Source organism: Dipteris shenzhenensis, unplaced genomic scaffold, assembly GCF_047967505.1.
Source record: "Dipteris shenzhenensis isolate YYH24624 ecotype China unplaced genomic scaffold, Dip_SZ_1.0 scaf0541, whole genome shotgun sequence".
NCBI lineage: Eukaryota > Viridiplantae > Streptophyta > Polypodiopsida > Gleicheniales > Dipteridaceae > Dipteris > Dipteris shenzhenensis.
In genome coordinates this window covers 1,002,006-1,016,194 of record NW_028239847.1, presented here as the reverse complement: position 1 = coordinate 1,016,194, position 14,189 = coordinate 1,002,006, and the positions used below count along the sequence as shown (strand labels likewise).

The window sequence follows — 14,189 nt, the reverse complement described above, 5'->3', positions numbered from 1 at the left end:
CTGCTCCGCTCCAATCTTTTTTCTTTTCATTGTCACACCCAGATGTATTTGATTAGTATGATCAGACTTAGGATTTAGCACAGGTGATGATGCTCATTTTAGTAGCTCCACCCTTAATGTGATTTGTATCAGGTTTTCTTTCAGTCTCATAGACCCATCGGTCTTCCGAAGACTCTAATAAAATTTCTTTCTTATTGGAAGAGATTGATAGGAAGCCTGTCATGTGGAATGACAACATACTTCATGACCATGGCAAACCATCAGGCCATTCACATTATATGTAGTGGTCTAGATGGAAGAGAGGCCCTGTCTTCTCTGTAGGATCCTGGAAAGCCTTCAAAAAGCTTTCGGAAGACTGTAAAATGCAAGTAGTAAGTTATCCCAAAGGAAGCGCAAGGAGATTTAGCAGATTGATGCAGCCATTCCAGTTTATTGGATTGAGAAGGATGATATGCCTATTTCATGTTCCACTTGGATGGGAGCTTTCTTGGGTTCGGGCATTCCACTTTAGGTTATTGCTTTGCCATGATCACATGAGCATGCCTTGGTTTTTATGTCCACAGATGGGAGGCAGGCTGTCTAGATCTTTAGATGATGTTTTATGAGAGATTGCATTCCAGCCTATCAGAGTCATTGGTTTTGTAGAGTATGGCTCGGATTCTCAGTGGTACCTAGACCCTAACCCACTTCTCTTAGCCTTGGGTTCATGGAGATCATGGCTCTATGGTGGAGGCCTAATAAAGTATTTGCAGTGCGACCTAGGGGATTAGGAATGGATTAATGAAGGGCATCGAGAGAAGACCCTCCCCTTCTTTTGTTACATTGTAAATAATGCCAAGAGGTTTCAGATCAGTTGTTGCAGAGGTTGGAGACCCTTTAAAGCTCCTCATTGAGAGAATTCTCAGATTTCTGCTGATTTGTAGAAAATCTTTTGGAGGAGCCTCTAGAAATCCCACGTGAATATAAAAATCACTCTATTCTTTTGGCTTTCTATTTATTGTGGGGATCTAGGTTTGGGGCGGACTCTACATGTCCTCGTTGCCACTCTGTGGTGGAACCAGTTCAGCATTGCTTATGGGACTGCAGTCAAGCGAGGATGATTTGGGAAGGGATTGCTAGGATTTTCAGCACCTTTTCCCACCACCCTTTCTTCATGACCTGGGGTTCAATGGCTGGGCTTTCCCTTTTAGGTGCGCATGTATTCTACGACAGGCATGACTCTTCTTCTGCTTTCTCGATCTGGGGACACTTAGTTGAGTCATGCCCTCTAGATGATGTTCTAGCCTTACCTTTCAGAGCGGTACGTGCTTCAGAGGATTCCTCTTAGGAGGTTCTGGCTAGCATTTTAGCGTGGCATATCGGGAGAGCTAGATGCATAGAGGCCTTAGACCATTCCCAGGTCCACCCCTCTCATACTTTAACCAGTCTTTGGACAGATACCATATATATATTGATGGCCACTTCGATGGGCATGCAGGGATCTTCCCGAGCAATTTCTGCTAGGAGAGTTACTTTCCTTAGGAAATGCAGAGGCTCCCCTTTCTTCTCGGAGTCTTCTACAGGGTTGTGGTGGCATTTTCAGCCTCAATCTTGACTTTTTTACCTGTTTTTGAGGAAATTTTGGTCATCCTAAGGCTTTAATTCATGCACTGCATGTTGTATTTCTGTTTTGAGGTAGCTCTCGCGGGCTTCATTCATACTTAATAGAAGTCTTTTTCTTGAAAAAAAAGAGAGAAAATGTGCATGTCCCACATACAAATGATGTCCTAACCTTATAATATGTTGCAAGAGTAAATCCCTTACTCATTTAAAGGTCTTTGCAAATGTGACCATCGAACACATACACCTATGGTATAAGTATCCCGATGCATAATTTTTTGGCACTTAAACACCGCGCATGCTCGAAAATGAGGAAAGGTGCTGTAGCACATCTTGTCTATTCTATATAATAGTAATTAAGCTTTGATAACAATGCTAGTTTGCTCACCTATCACATGCTCGGAGACACATATCCACCTAGCCATAGGTAGCCATTGACAACGGTGTACGAACTAGGAGCCCTTGGTTGCACTATCGTGCCCACCCTCTACCCAATCAGCACTTACTATTCATGTACTAGTCCACTTAAGACATACACTTAGGACACTAGGCTAAAGCTGATTGCACCAGTTGATGCCAGTATTCCTACTAGGGGCTACCTTGGGTTATAAAACTAAGAGACTATACAGTGGTCATTGGTTGGGGAGTTTAATGACCCCATGGCAACCTCTGTCTCCCTGATGTGCAGTCCCCATATGATCTAACCCGGTGTAGATATGTGACGGTCTGAAAGGCTGCGTCTAGCTGGAGTGGAGAAGCACCAAACTCGGCCTGAATGATGTGATGTGGTACAGATGGTTTCCCCCGGATCATCTGTGAGGGCATGAGGATCTGCAGGCGCTCCACCTGTGTCCACTCTATCTCTTACATGTGAGGTCCCCAACAAGGGCTGCCATACATACCGGCTGGTCGGACCAAGGATTCGAAGAGAAGAGCCTTGGTCCGAGGGTCGTGGAAGTGGGAGTGGAAGCATTGTCTCTCTAGCCGAGCCAGTGAGGCGTATCCCCTACTCAATCTGGCCTGCATCGCTGGTCTCATCGTGAAGAACGGCGGGCCGGAGAAGATGACCCCCAAGTAAGTGTATGAGGATACGATCTCAACTGGTGACCCACCGAAAGTGAACCGCTTCTGTTGAATGTTTGGCCCTTTGAGAGGCTCCAAAGCAAGTGGTTTTTTAATGCGTTGGGAATTAGAAGGTAGTTTTAGCTTGGATCTTCTTTCTAGTTTTCGGCATAGCCGGGGCAGAAGATCACTAGGCAGTTTTGAAGTGCAAAGGGCTGCCTTGTTTTGAACTAAAAGCCTTTGTTTAGTTCTCTTGATATCCTTTTTTAGTACTCAGTGACCAACTTCTCTACATATGTCAGCACTTGTTGTCCTATAAAGAAAGTGCCCAGTCAAATGACAAAAGGATTTAAAAAAAAACATCACCAACTTTAAATTAAAAAACACCCCCACAGTATTAGTGTTGTAATAATATCCTTTTGGAAAGGTAGATGGTCTTCCTTAGTATCTATAGCTCCTCTCCTCTTGATGAGGCAAGAGTGAGGCATGATGTCAAAAACCTTGCTGAAATCCATAGAGCAATAATATACTATTTGTTGAGTCATGGTGTTTAATACCTTAGTTCAAATCCACAAGTGATAGCATGTTCTCGTCAATGGTTGCTTTGAGAATGAAATTGTGGCGTAGTGTAGAGTTGCTGCCATGGGAACCTACCTTTTCCCAGCCATGCTACTCTAACTCAAAGCTATGGTAATAGAGCAGAATACGTTTGGGTTGTATATGATTAGGGCAAGTATTTCTGCTTGGTAATGTTTCAAGCGTTTATCTATGACACAGTAATTAGAGAGGAATATCCCTTCTTCGCATAACTGTATGTGCATGAACCTTTTTTTTGCGGCATAGTCTAATAGTTTGGAGTCTCGTCTCATGTTATTCTCATTTCGAAGGACATTTGGTGTGCCATTTTCACTAAGTTCTCTTGTGACCACATATACATTGATTTTTTTGGGCAGCACTGAAGTTGTCTTTTGATGCAGGATGCTTTTTATTGTGTCAAATTATTACATACGACATGAAGGCTAGAAGCTGTAATGATGGCTTTTCTCTATTTTTCTTTCTTATTGTTTCACAGGTTGAGTCAAGATTTGGTTCAAAACCTTGGGAAAGGAGACTTAGGTCAACCAGGACAAAGTTTAGACAATGTCATTTTTCAGTGATTAAGCCCATTGCTAGTTTTAAGAGTTCTTCCCTTGAAGTCGTTTGATGATGCAAGCTGCAAAGAGCTTTATGGGCTAAAATCAGGTATCTCTTATATGTCTCAGAACGCTAGTATTTCATGAAGTTGACGGTATTGTTCACAGGTTTGTGCTTCTTTAGTCTCATTTATTAGACAGGAGTCACCGGCTGAACTGTTTTGGATTATATTTTGACAATACACAATTCTCACCACAGGGACCATGGGCCGAAGCTTGATTGAAGAGACATGCATTACACAATTTCTGATCGACAGGCAATTCTAGTTACAATACAATCCACAACTGCAAACCTGTGTTCATGACTTAACTTGGCTAGGTTGCAAATTCACTGTCAAAGCTGCTGCCAGCTCCCTTTCTTCTCAGTGCTGCACTGTGGTCCTCCCCTATCTGCAATTCTGGCTATTCCTTTCTCTGTCATAAAGTTTGCACCTTTCAGATCCCTTTGGCCTCCCTGCGTCCGGGATGGTCCTCACCCAGACCGTCTCAGTTTGCTTTTACCAATGGCCAGACTAATTTAGCAGTCCAATGTCCCTCTCCTTTCATTCTTAATTGATAAACAGCGCAATCTTTTTGACCTTGGATCTTTGCAGATGATGCTAACATGTTTGCTTTCAAGCCTTTTTTCTGGCTGTGTCTACCACCTAGTGTTTGTGATGGGGATATGGGGACGGGCCTAATGAGGGATTGCTTCTTTGCCTTTTGATCTTGGAGACACTTGATGTTCCGATCCCTGTCAACAGCTCCCCCAATACAAACAAGAAAAAGACAACTATATGGATGACCTTTGGTGGGTATACTTTAAGCAAACATGGATATCCCCACCACAGCTAGATGCCACCAAAATGGCCTTCTACAAAGAGCATTTCCTCTACTTGAGCAAGGATGATTTTGATTAGGCATGTGTAAATCCACCTTTCTCACATAGTACGGATCGTCATGGGTCAGCTTCGGACCTCGTTGGTCTTGGATGGACGCAAGGCATGAGATTGCAGCCACATGACACAACAGAGATTCCAGACTATGCACCCACATCCGTAAGGTGGAGATGGAGGGGATGCGTTGCTGAGATGCCCTAAATACTACAAGATTCAAGGGCAATACCGTTGCCGGTTCACCTGCTAGTACTTGGACATGAGTTGGAAAATTGACTGGCAATATTGGAAAAGTGAGTGATGAACTATAGAGTTAATGGATTTAATTCATCTTGGAGTGATTAGATGGTTGGGATTATCCTGGCTCTTAGAGTTGTAGGTTAGACCTTAGGGCGTCGGTAGAACATATTGCGACTGTTTGTAATTGGCAAGCTTAAAGCTTTTGAAGGGCCACATTGGGTGGCATACTCCCACATACATCCAGCTTGGTAGAACGTTCTATGATTGTTTATCATTGGCAGGATTACAGATTTCGCAGGGGCCACATTAGGTGGCATGTGCCAACATAGCACCATTCTATTGGTCAATCTTACGTGACTTCGTGATGTGGGACACTGTCAGGCTAGAGTATTCAGTTGCTTGAATTCATCTCTCTTGTTCAAGAGAGTCCTACAGCTAGCGATCAGCATTTTCACACTCCTAACAATTGTGTGTGTGCGCGTGTGCATGTTCGCATTTGATTATCTGTATGTTTTAGGGCATCACGGTCTAGGAGCCTCTGTCCCATTCTTCTCATGGTATCAGAGCCATCTTGTTAGACTGGTAAAGACCCAATTGAGCAATCTTCAAGCAAGTCGACGCATAACTTGGCAAGGGTATTGGAACCCCTAGAGGGAACCCCTGCAAGCCTTGACAGAGGGAAGAAAAACCCTTCAAATTTGTAGTGCCAAGTCATAGCTCAGGTTCAAAATTGCACAAACAGAATATAACCAAGTGTGGTAAAATAATTGCAGGCAAGGCTTGCAAATAGAAGTATGCACGACTAGCATCAAACATGTGCAATGCAAACAATAAAGCTACAAACAAGTGCAAATAAAGTCCACGATGACCAAAGCATACACTGGTTCATAGTTGAAACAAATTACTTCCAATTGTGTGTTGGTGTTTCAAAGAACAAAGCCTAAACAAGATAATGTGCAATTAACATAAAATAACTTTAAAATAGGTAAAATAATCATCTATCTATATTAGAGCCAAACATTGTACAACTGGTTTTAGTCCATTCAAGGTGATTCCCAGCTGCCTTTCCACCGTTGCCACCAGAAGAAGAAGAAGGGCGCGCGGGAAGAGGGGGGTGGAGGGGGGACTCTCTCCTACGTCACCTGAAGGATCTGGAGCTCTAGCAGTGCATCGACGATTCTTGCTTCATCTCTAGGCTCAATGAATTGATTCTATGACTGCATCTTATCCTACCTCGCAGCTGCGACTGTCTGATGAAGCTGGAATTGAGCGGATGCAAGGCCAGCTATGCTGAGATTGCAGGCATCAGCCAATGCTTCTTGATGCTGGAGGAGCTGGCTCAAGTGAATCAAATAAATAAAAGAGTGATATATTCCATTCAAAACAGATCATACAACAGGTGGGAGAGAAAGTACTCTATCCCTAGCCTCAACAATGTGGCAAAAAAGCCATGGAGGTGGTCTAAAATGCCATGACATCCCAAAAGGGGTCAAGTGAAAAAATAAAGAGCAGTCCCATGTCCTCATGAAGGATATAAGTCTCCCACGAGCTGCCAAAGAGGTGCCTGTACACCGCTCCATTGACTCCTGAGGCTCAAGTGAATCAAGGCTTCTATGCTCCTGCCTCCACAGCCTTGCTGTAACCACAAGGGGAGGGGTGCTCCTATCCCCACAGCCCCAAGCGCTTACAACAGCCTGAGGGGTAATTCACCGCAGACCTGTGTGCTCAACAGTGAACCAAGACAAGCTCCTGCCCCCGCAGTCCTTATGTTACAGCAACAAAGGGGGGCTGTGCCTTCCCAACCCCTCTAATACAAGCACGTAGATCTCGCCCTCCTAGCCCCTTTGCCTGAGCAAAAGCAAGGGTGACCCTATTACCATATCATAAAATCAAAAAGGGGGAAGGGCTGCTCCTGCCCACCCTGCTGCAGCATCACCAAACGTACGGGAGGATAAGGTGGGAATAGAAGGCTGAGGTGGAGAGGGAGAGGTGGAGGGTAAGGTCGACCAGCACAAGGTAGAGGGGAAATGAAGAGGATAAGGAATTTGGGGAGGGGGAGTAAGAACTCAGCCCCTCCCCAGCAGGATTGCCAAACTGTCCTAGGCTTTAGGGTAAAGCATGCCAACTAATGAAAAGGCTCCAATAAGATAAGGCTCAACTAAAGATGCTATTCCCCAAAGCAAAAGTCACTGATGTGATTGATAAGATCCTGCAAGTACAATGCTCATTTATAAGCTGGGCAAGCCTCACTCATTGCATCATAGGTGAGGTCAGTGGAGGAATATCTCCTGACCTCACATGTGATGTCACACACAAAAGGAATCAAATCTAAGGTCAAATGACCCTAGAACCACCCAAAGGATAAGTTGACTTTAGGACACTTCACACCCACACAACTGTAGGACACATGACTCTACTCACACTAGGACTCCGCGGATATACAACAACCTCATCCTCAGAGTTAAGAATTTCAGATTTGAAGACTACTTGGAATTCTTCCCACCTTATTGGTTTATTTTTAAGTTCATGCCATCACAGTAAGGATTTACCCTTCAACAAATCTTGGGCCATTTGAATGTTATGCGCATGAGAGAAGGCATGAAAGGAGAAGTGTACTTGCCACATTGATTTAACCAAGTCTCCATGCTTTTAGGCGTGCGATCTTTCTTTTCCCTTGCAAAAGGATCATTGCCAAAGCTACATTCGTCCCACTTTCTAACGTACCGGTTGTCAAGCCAGCAACCGCAGTGTGCAACATTATCATTGAATGGCTTTGGGATTGTTGTCTCATCTCAATTGTGGTAATGAGTCCCTCGATGTCTTGGATTTGCTTCTTGAACAATGCTTGGAAATTCTGCAGCAGCTGTGCCACCTCATCTGATTGGTTTATCACATCATATTGGGTAGTAAATCTATCCAAGTTTGCATCAAATCCTTCCATGTTATCATTCTCAACCCGTCTTTGAGCTTGCTCAAGGTGAAGCTGCTCCCTAGCTTGTGAAACTTTCAGCCATAACTGATATCTTGTGCGTAGAAGTAGTAGAGGAGAGAGGAAGATCGTTGCAAGTGAAGGGAAGGATGGCTGAAAGTAGGCAAAGCAATAGGGAAGTCAAAAGGGATGGAGATGATGTGGCTGAATCAGCAATGATGGAGCGCAAAATGTCAAGGGGGAGGCTGAGATAAAGCTGAACGTCAAGACGGAAGCGAGCGCCTCATATTGTTTATATAGGCAGAAATTATCCTAGATTGGGTTGCCTAGCTCTATCAGGAAAAACGGCCATCTTCCTAGAATTTTCCGTCAGCCTACCACAGCAAGGAACACCTCCACAACATCAACACTCAGCCTGAAGGAGGATCTAGGAATAAAAATCGTCTTAATCCATGACTCTTCATATGAAAACAGCAAGTCGTCTCCATCTCTCAGGATCGTTCACGTTGAATCAAGCGGCCGAGGCCACTCGAAATCAATACACAACATGTCTATCCTTCCATACCACGAAGTCCATGTGGAGGAACTCGCAGAGACAACCACTGTCCAACACTAAGTCGTTATAGAACCGTCCCCAATCAACAATCCCCTAGGGGAAAGACACAGGGAAAAAACAACACACATCCCAACGATGACACTTCTAGCAGCCCATACTTGAACGTACCTATCTCAAACCCCCCGTCTCTCCTTTTTGTCCCTTGCAGATCTAGTGGACTTTCCTGATGAGGAATTCGTGCATTCTACCTTTGGTGAGGCAATGGTTGGTATTCCTTTTGATCCCAAGGTGGCTTCCTTCTCAGGTGGACGAGTTCTTTCACCCATACATTTTCCTCCACTTGGCTCTCTTCCTCGCTCTTCGAGCAAGAGGTCTTCCCCCATCGAGGGGTTTGTTTCTACTACTAGGCAGGGCAAGGCATTCCATGCTACTTCCTCCCGCCAATGAGCATTGTTAGTTGGAACATACATGGCCTTGGTGGCATACCACATCGCCGGCATAAGTAGCTTATCCGTACTCAACTCCATCCAGGTGTTACGGGGGACTCCATTGACATTCTTTTTATTCAGGAACACAAGCTAGATGCCAGAGATTGTGCTAACTCAGGTAAATTGCTTTTAGGTCACGCATTCTGGTCACTTGCCTGGGGTGGGACATGCATTTCAGTCTCAAACTCTATTCTCTCCCTAGTGGTTGGACACGGTATCATCATTCCCTCCAGAGCTCAGTGGGTCATTTTTTTAATTAGGGGACATAAGGTTGGTTTTCTCAACCTTTATGCCCCTAACGATCGAGGGGATTGTGTCCTTTTATGAAAGAAACCAATCTCTTGGGCCCCCATTGTAGATTCATGGATCATCGGAGTTGACTTCAACATGGTGGAGTTGCCTTATGACGAGAAGGGGGGTAGAGAAAGAGGTACTCACTCTTTGGAGAGAGCAGCCTAGGATGCCTTTTTGTTCAGTTCAGTGGCAGAGATGTTTGGTTTGGATGGTGTCTTTACACTCGTCACAGTCTCTCCAGTTTTCCTAGTTGAACAGGAGACCTTAGATGCCAATTCATGCACGCATTGACAAATTCTATGTTGACGATTGGGCTTTGGATAGAGGTGGTGCGATATGCATTTCTACTGGGGCTGCTACCCTAGACCACTTTTCTGTGGTTTAGATGATCTCCGAGCCTCATAGGAGAGGTCGCCCTGCTAGTCTCAGGATTTCGGATGCCTTATATTCAGAGGAGGACCTCACCATGGCAGTTCCGCTTCCCATGTGGTAGCAACCCTCTATGTTATTAGTGACTTCTATCACTTAGTCGCTAGTGCCAGAAGGCAAGAGATTTTGAGACAAGAGTTTGGGATTTGTCGACCGTTGGTAGCCGTTCGGAGGGAAGAGCAGAAACGACCTACAGATGCTTGGATTTAGGAGCGCCTTGGATATTGGTTTTTTGGTGCACCCCATGAGGAATGATCACATGATATTTCAATGTTCAAGACAGGATCTGCCTCCCAGCCATCCTTGCTAGATTGTGTGCACGGTGATGGACTGGCACATTGAGGCCTGGAGAGAGGGAAGGATGATGAATGCATGCAATGCACGGATGGATAGATCAATGCCTTTATATATACATACAAGCATAGATGCTACCTCATAAAATAATAGAAAAATGACTTAGATACTAGAAGCTGAAGTGAAAGAAAGAAGGAGACAACTCATGCAAAGCGCTAAAGAGTTCTATATTGCAAAGGAAAGCTAACAACGACTCCAAGACGGAAGCTCCTGATCTCTACTGGGCTTGTTGGAGTGTTAGATTATGAAGACTAGTGTGATCAAACTTACAATGGCAGCATGCCATGTTGGAGATAAGTGCACACTAAGTGTACTATTTCCTAGTCTACATTTGTCTAAGTCTAGTCTAGTCTTTATGTCTTGAGTGTGTGCCATGTGGCACTTCTACAATTATCCCATAAGCACTCTTGCTTTATGTCTTGTACTTTGGCCCATATATTCATGGGTCACATCATTGCAATCTACCTGTCTAGCTTGTGTCTTGTCTACACTCTTCTCAAGGTATTTCTTGTCTTTCAATCTTGTTATTTCATTTCTAGTTTCTAGTTCTTGCTTCCATATTCCAACATGGTATCAGAGCTAGGTTGATCCCTCTTCTCTCCCCTCAGTCTGCCTCTTCTCAGATTTCTCCCCCGCTGCAGATCTGCCCGCCTCTTTCTCACCCGCCATTGCGCACCAGATCTGCGCGCCAGATCTGTGTATTTCCGCTCCAGATCTGCGCCAGATCTTCGCTCCAGATTTGCGCACCATTTCTGCCAGATCTGAGCGCTAGATCTGCGTAGTTCAGCCACAGATCTGCGCCCATCAGCTCCCGCTCCTGCACCCGCTCTTGCATCAACGTACAAGAGTGTCCGTACACTCCGTACGACTGTACGGAATCCGTACATGCTGTCCGTACAGATCAGCGCCGTCCGTACGCCGTACTCCATACCTTGTCGTCCGCATGCCGTCCGTACTCCGTACTCTGCTGTCCGTGCAGTTTCGTACAACTGTACAGAATCCGTACCTGCACAGGCCGCACTTCTCCAGCTGCTGTTCGAGATCTGCTCCATCTTCACGGAGATCTGTGTCATCTGTTCGACCTCCTGGACTGCGCCCCTTTTTGCACCTCTGCCTCTGCCTGGGATTAAGGTACTGTGCTTTGCCTCTTTCAGTTTGTTGAGCGGTCTCTCTTTTTTGCTGGTTTCTCCTACTTCGATGGGCTGTCATATGCTATGGCCTTGACAAAGTGGTGAGAGAACCGGCTTCTTGGATCTCTCCTTTCATTTATTTTTGCAATATTGTAAGGGAATAGACACTGCCCTTGCATCCTAGCAAGAGGTAAGACCTTCCCACATGGCATCTTCCTCTCATTCTCTCATATCTATCGACAAATTCAATGGGTCCAACTTTCATACTTGGCAAATCAAAATCAAGTGCCATCTTATGAAAGAAGGTCTTTGGGACATTGTTCACCGTGCTGCTCCCGAAGAGTCCGACGTTGAGCAAGTTGTCACTTATGTTCCCAATGCCAAAAACGACAAAGTCTATGCTATCATCTTGCTCGGTCTTGGAGATGATTACATTCACCGACATACAGTTTGCTTCTCAAGCATGGATCACTTTGGATACCCTTTTTGGACCCAGATCTAAAAACTCTAAGATTGCACTTACGATCTCATTCTTTGATCTACATATGCAGGAAGGAGCTACTATAGCCTCTCATGTCAATTATCTTCGCAGTCTTATGGTTCAGCTTGCGTCAGTCAAGTCTCCCATCTCCGAAGATATTGCTATTGCTGTGCTTCTCAAAAGCTTACCTGACACCTATGCTACTCTTGTCACTACCTTCAAGTATCATAATAATCCTTCTCTTGAGGGTATCATCAATGCTCTCCAAGAGGAAGAAAGAACTCAACAACGAAAGGTAACTGACACTGCATTTTTAGCAAAGAAAGGAAGTTCTAAGGTAAGAAAGCCTTGCACCCATTGTGGCAAAACTAATCATATGGAGAAGGACTGTTTCAAGGCTCATCCATGCACCATTTGTGGCCGTGATAATCACCGGGAGAGGGACTGCTACTCCAAACCCTCTACATCAGCCCCTGCATCTACCTCAGCCCATGTTGCTGTAGCATCTCCATCAACAGATCCTGTTGTTCCTTCCTCATATGATGAGAAGTGGGCTTTCTGATTACTTCTATGTCTTGTCTACCACCTTGACCACCGATGATGTAGGTCAAGGGGTTCTAGTGTCTTGGTCTTTCTGTTTGACTACAGTCAGTCTTCTGTCTATCTAGTCTTATCTATATGTCTTTTAATCTGACTATGTTTTGTTTTAGATCCATCTTGTCCCTACCCTTGTGGACCCATATGAGGATATCACTTGAGGAGGGGTGTCTCAGGATCTTTGTCTGTCATGTCTTCTATCTTGTCTCTCAGTCTATCAGTCTTTATGTCTGTCTTCTAGTCTTGTCTTTCTGTCTTACTCCTAGTGTCCACTTAAGGAGGGTGTTGGAGATAAGTGCACACTAAGTGTACTATTTCCTAGTCTACATTTGTCTAAGTCTAGTCTAGTCTTTATGTCTTGACTGTGTGCCATGTGGCACTTCTACAATTATCCCATAAGCACTCTTGCTTTATGTCTTGTACTTTGGCCCATATATTCATGGGTCACATCATTGCAATCTACCTGTCTAGCTTGTGTCTTGTCTACACTCTTCTCAAGGTATTTCTTGTCTTTCAATCTTGTTATTTCATTTCTAGTTTCTAGTTCTTGCTTCCATATTCCAACATGCCATCTATATGGAACTTGGAACAGCCGCAGGTGTTAATCATCAGCAGAAAATCGCAGAAGGAAGGTTGAAATGCCAGCCGATGATTGATAAATCAGAGAATCTCGCTGTGAACACAAACCTCTATCATGCAGCCCATGCAATCTGCCATGTGCCCACAACTTACTAACCCCTTTGTTGCATGATAACTAAACGACTACCAAGGTTTGCACTTTCTTCAACATACTATACATTTACTTGCATGCATGCATACATACATACATACATACATGCATGCATGTCTATTTCATACATATGTACAGAATTACTTGCTTATGCCTCTTCATCCTATAGGGTTTTATTCGTTTTATTGGAACACGACCTTTTCTCAAGTATTAGTGATGGCTTATTCAGAATTAGGATGTGTTAGGCATAAGCTAGTGGTAGTTACGTTAACAAGTTTAGGAGCCTTCTCACGAGTGTTGATGTGTTGAATATCTTTTCTTTAATTCTTTAAATGTTCTGCTTTGTTTAGTTAATGAGGCGGTTCTTATGATGCCAAAAGATCATGTTTGTGGTCTTGTGTAAAATCATGTGCTATGCCGGCCGTGGCTTGGCCTTTGCAGGGCTGTGGCCATTTAGAGTCTTATGATGTTCGAAAATTAGCTGCTGAACTGCTGGGACGACTTCAGCCAAATGTAAGATAGAATATTCCAAAATCAGTGATGCTTATCTTGTTTGTTATATTTTATCTGTGTGTGCTCATGTTCATCCATTGATTGTTCGAACACTCCACCATCCTTATAGAATTTTTATGATTTGTGCTTGATTAAATTATTGCAAAGTTTTGTATTAGTAAGATTATTTTGAGATTCTAGCTCATTTTTGGCTTTGTTTAAGGTGCTTCTTAGTCCAGGTTGGCAACAACCATCTATTCTCTCTTCTAGCTCCAAAGTCCTTAGTTTTCATGAAACACAAAACTAGGCTTAAGATTTATGTTGGTGATGCTAGATTTGAAATACAAGCTTCTATTGAAATATAGCTTTTGATGACAGAATTCGTTTTACTTTATGATGAGTCATGTAAAGAATTTCAATTCAGCACCCATTGTGTAATATAATTGTTGTTATGGTTTCTTAGTATGTTGGTGGTCATTGCCTATGTAATATTGTTATATATCGTGGTTATGAATATCTCAATGATTAGTGCATGTTAAAGTGTGAGATGTATTTCCTTGGGTTTTAGACCGTGAAGAAGCTATGACTACTGTGCAGTAGAGATATTATCAAAGAAGTGAGATCATACACATATTAATTCAACTCAGACATGAGGAAAGAGATAAAATCCAATGGGTGGAAGAGACAATGAGGGTGGGTCTGAACACAAGTCTAATTCCAATAAGGATCTAGAAAAAGCT

General features: G+C 43.8%; 1 long non-coding RNA gene across 2 annotated transcripts in view; it reads left to right on the top strand.

The window, feature by feature from the left end:
• LOC147878133 (uncharacterized) overlaps positions 1-13,552 on the top strand; it is a 28,178-nt gene extending 14,626 nt beyond the window's left edge. Inside the window, exons 2-3 of one of the 2 annotated variants that reach the window (XR_015540754.1) lie at positions 3,734-3,903; positions 13,399-13,552. This is a non-coding gene — a long non-coding RNA (uncharacterized LOC147878133). Of the gene's footprint in view, positions 1-3,733; positions 3,904-4,053; positions 4,414-13,398 lie in introns of those variants that run through there. The other variant, XR_015540753.1, reaches the window with a different exon arrangement.
• Positions 13,553-14,189: the final 637 nt, after the last annotated feature.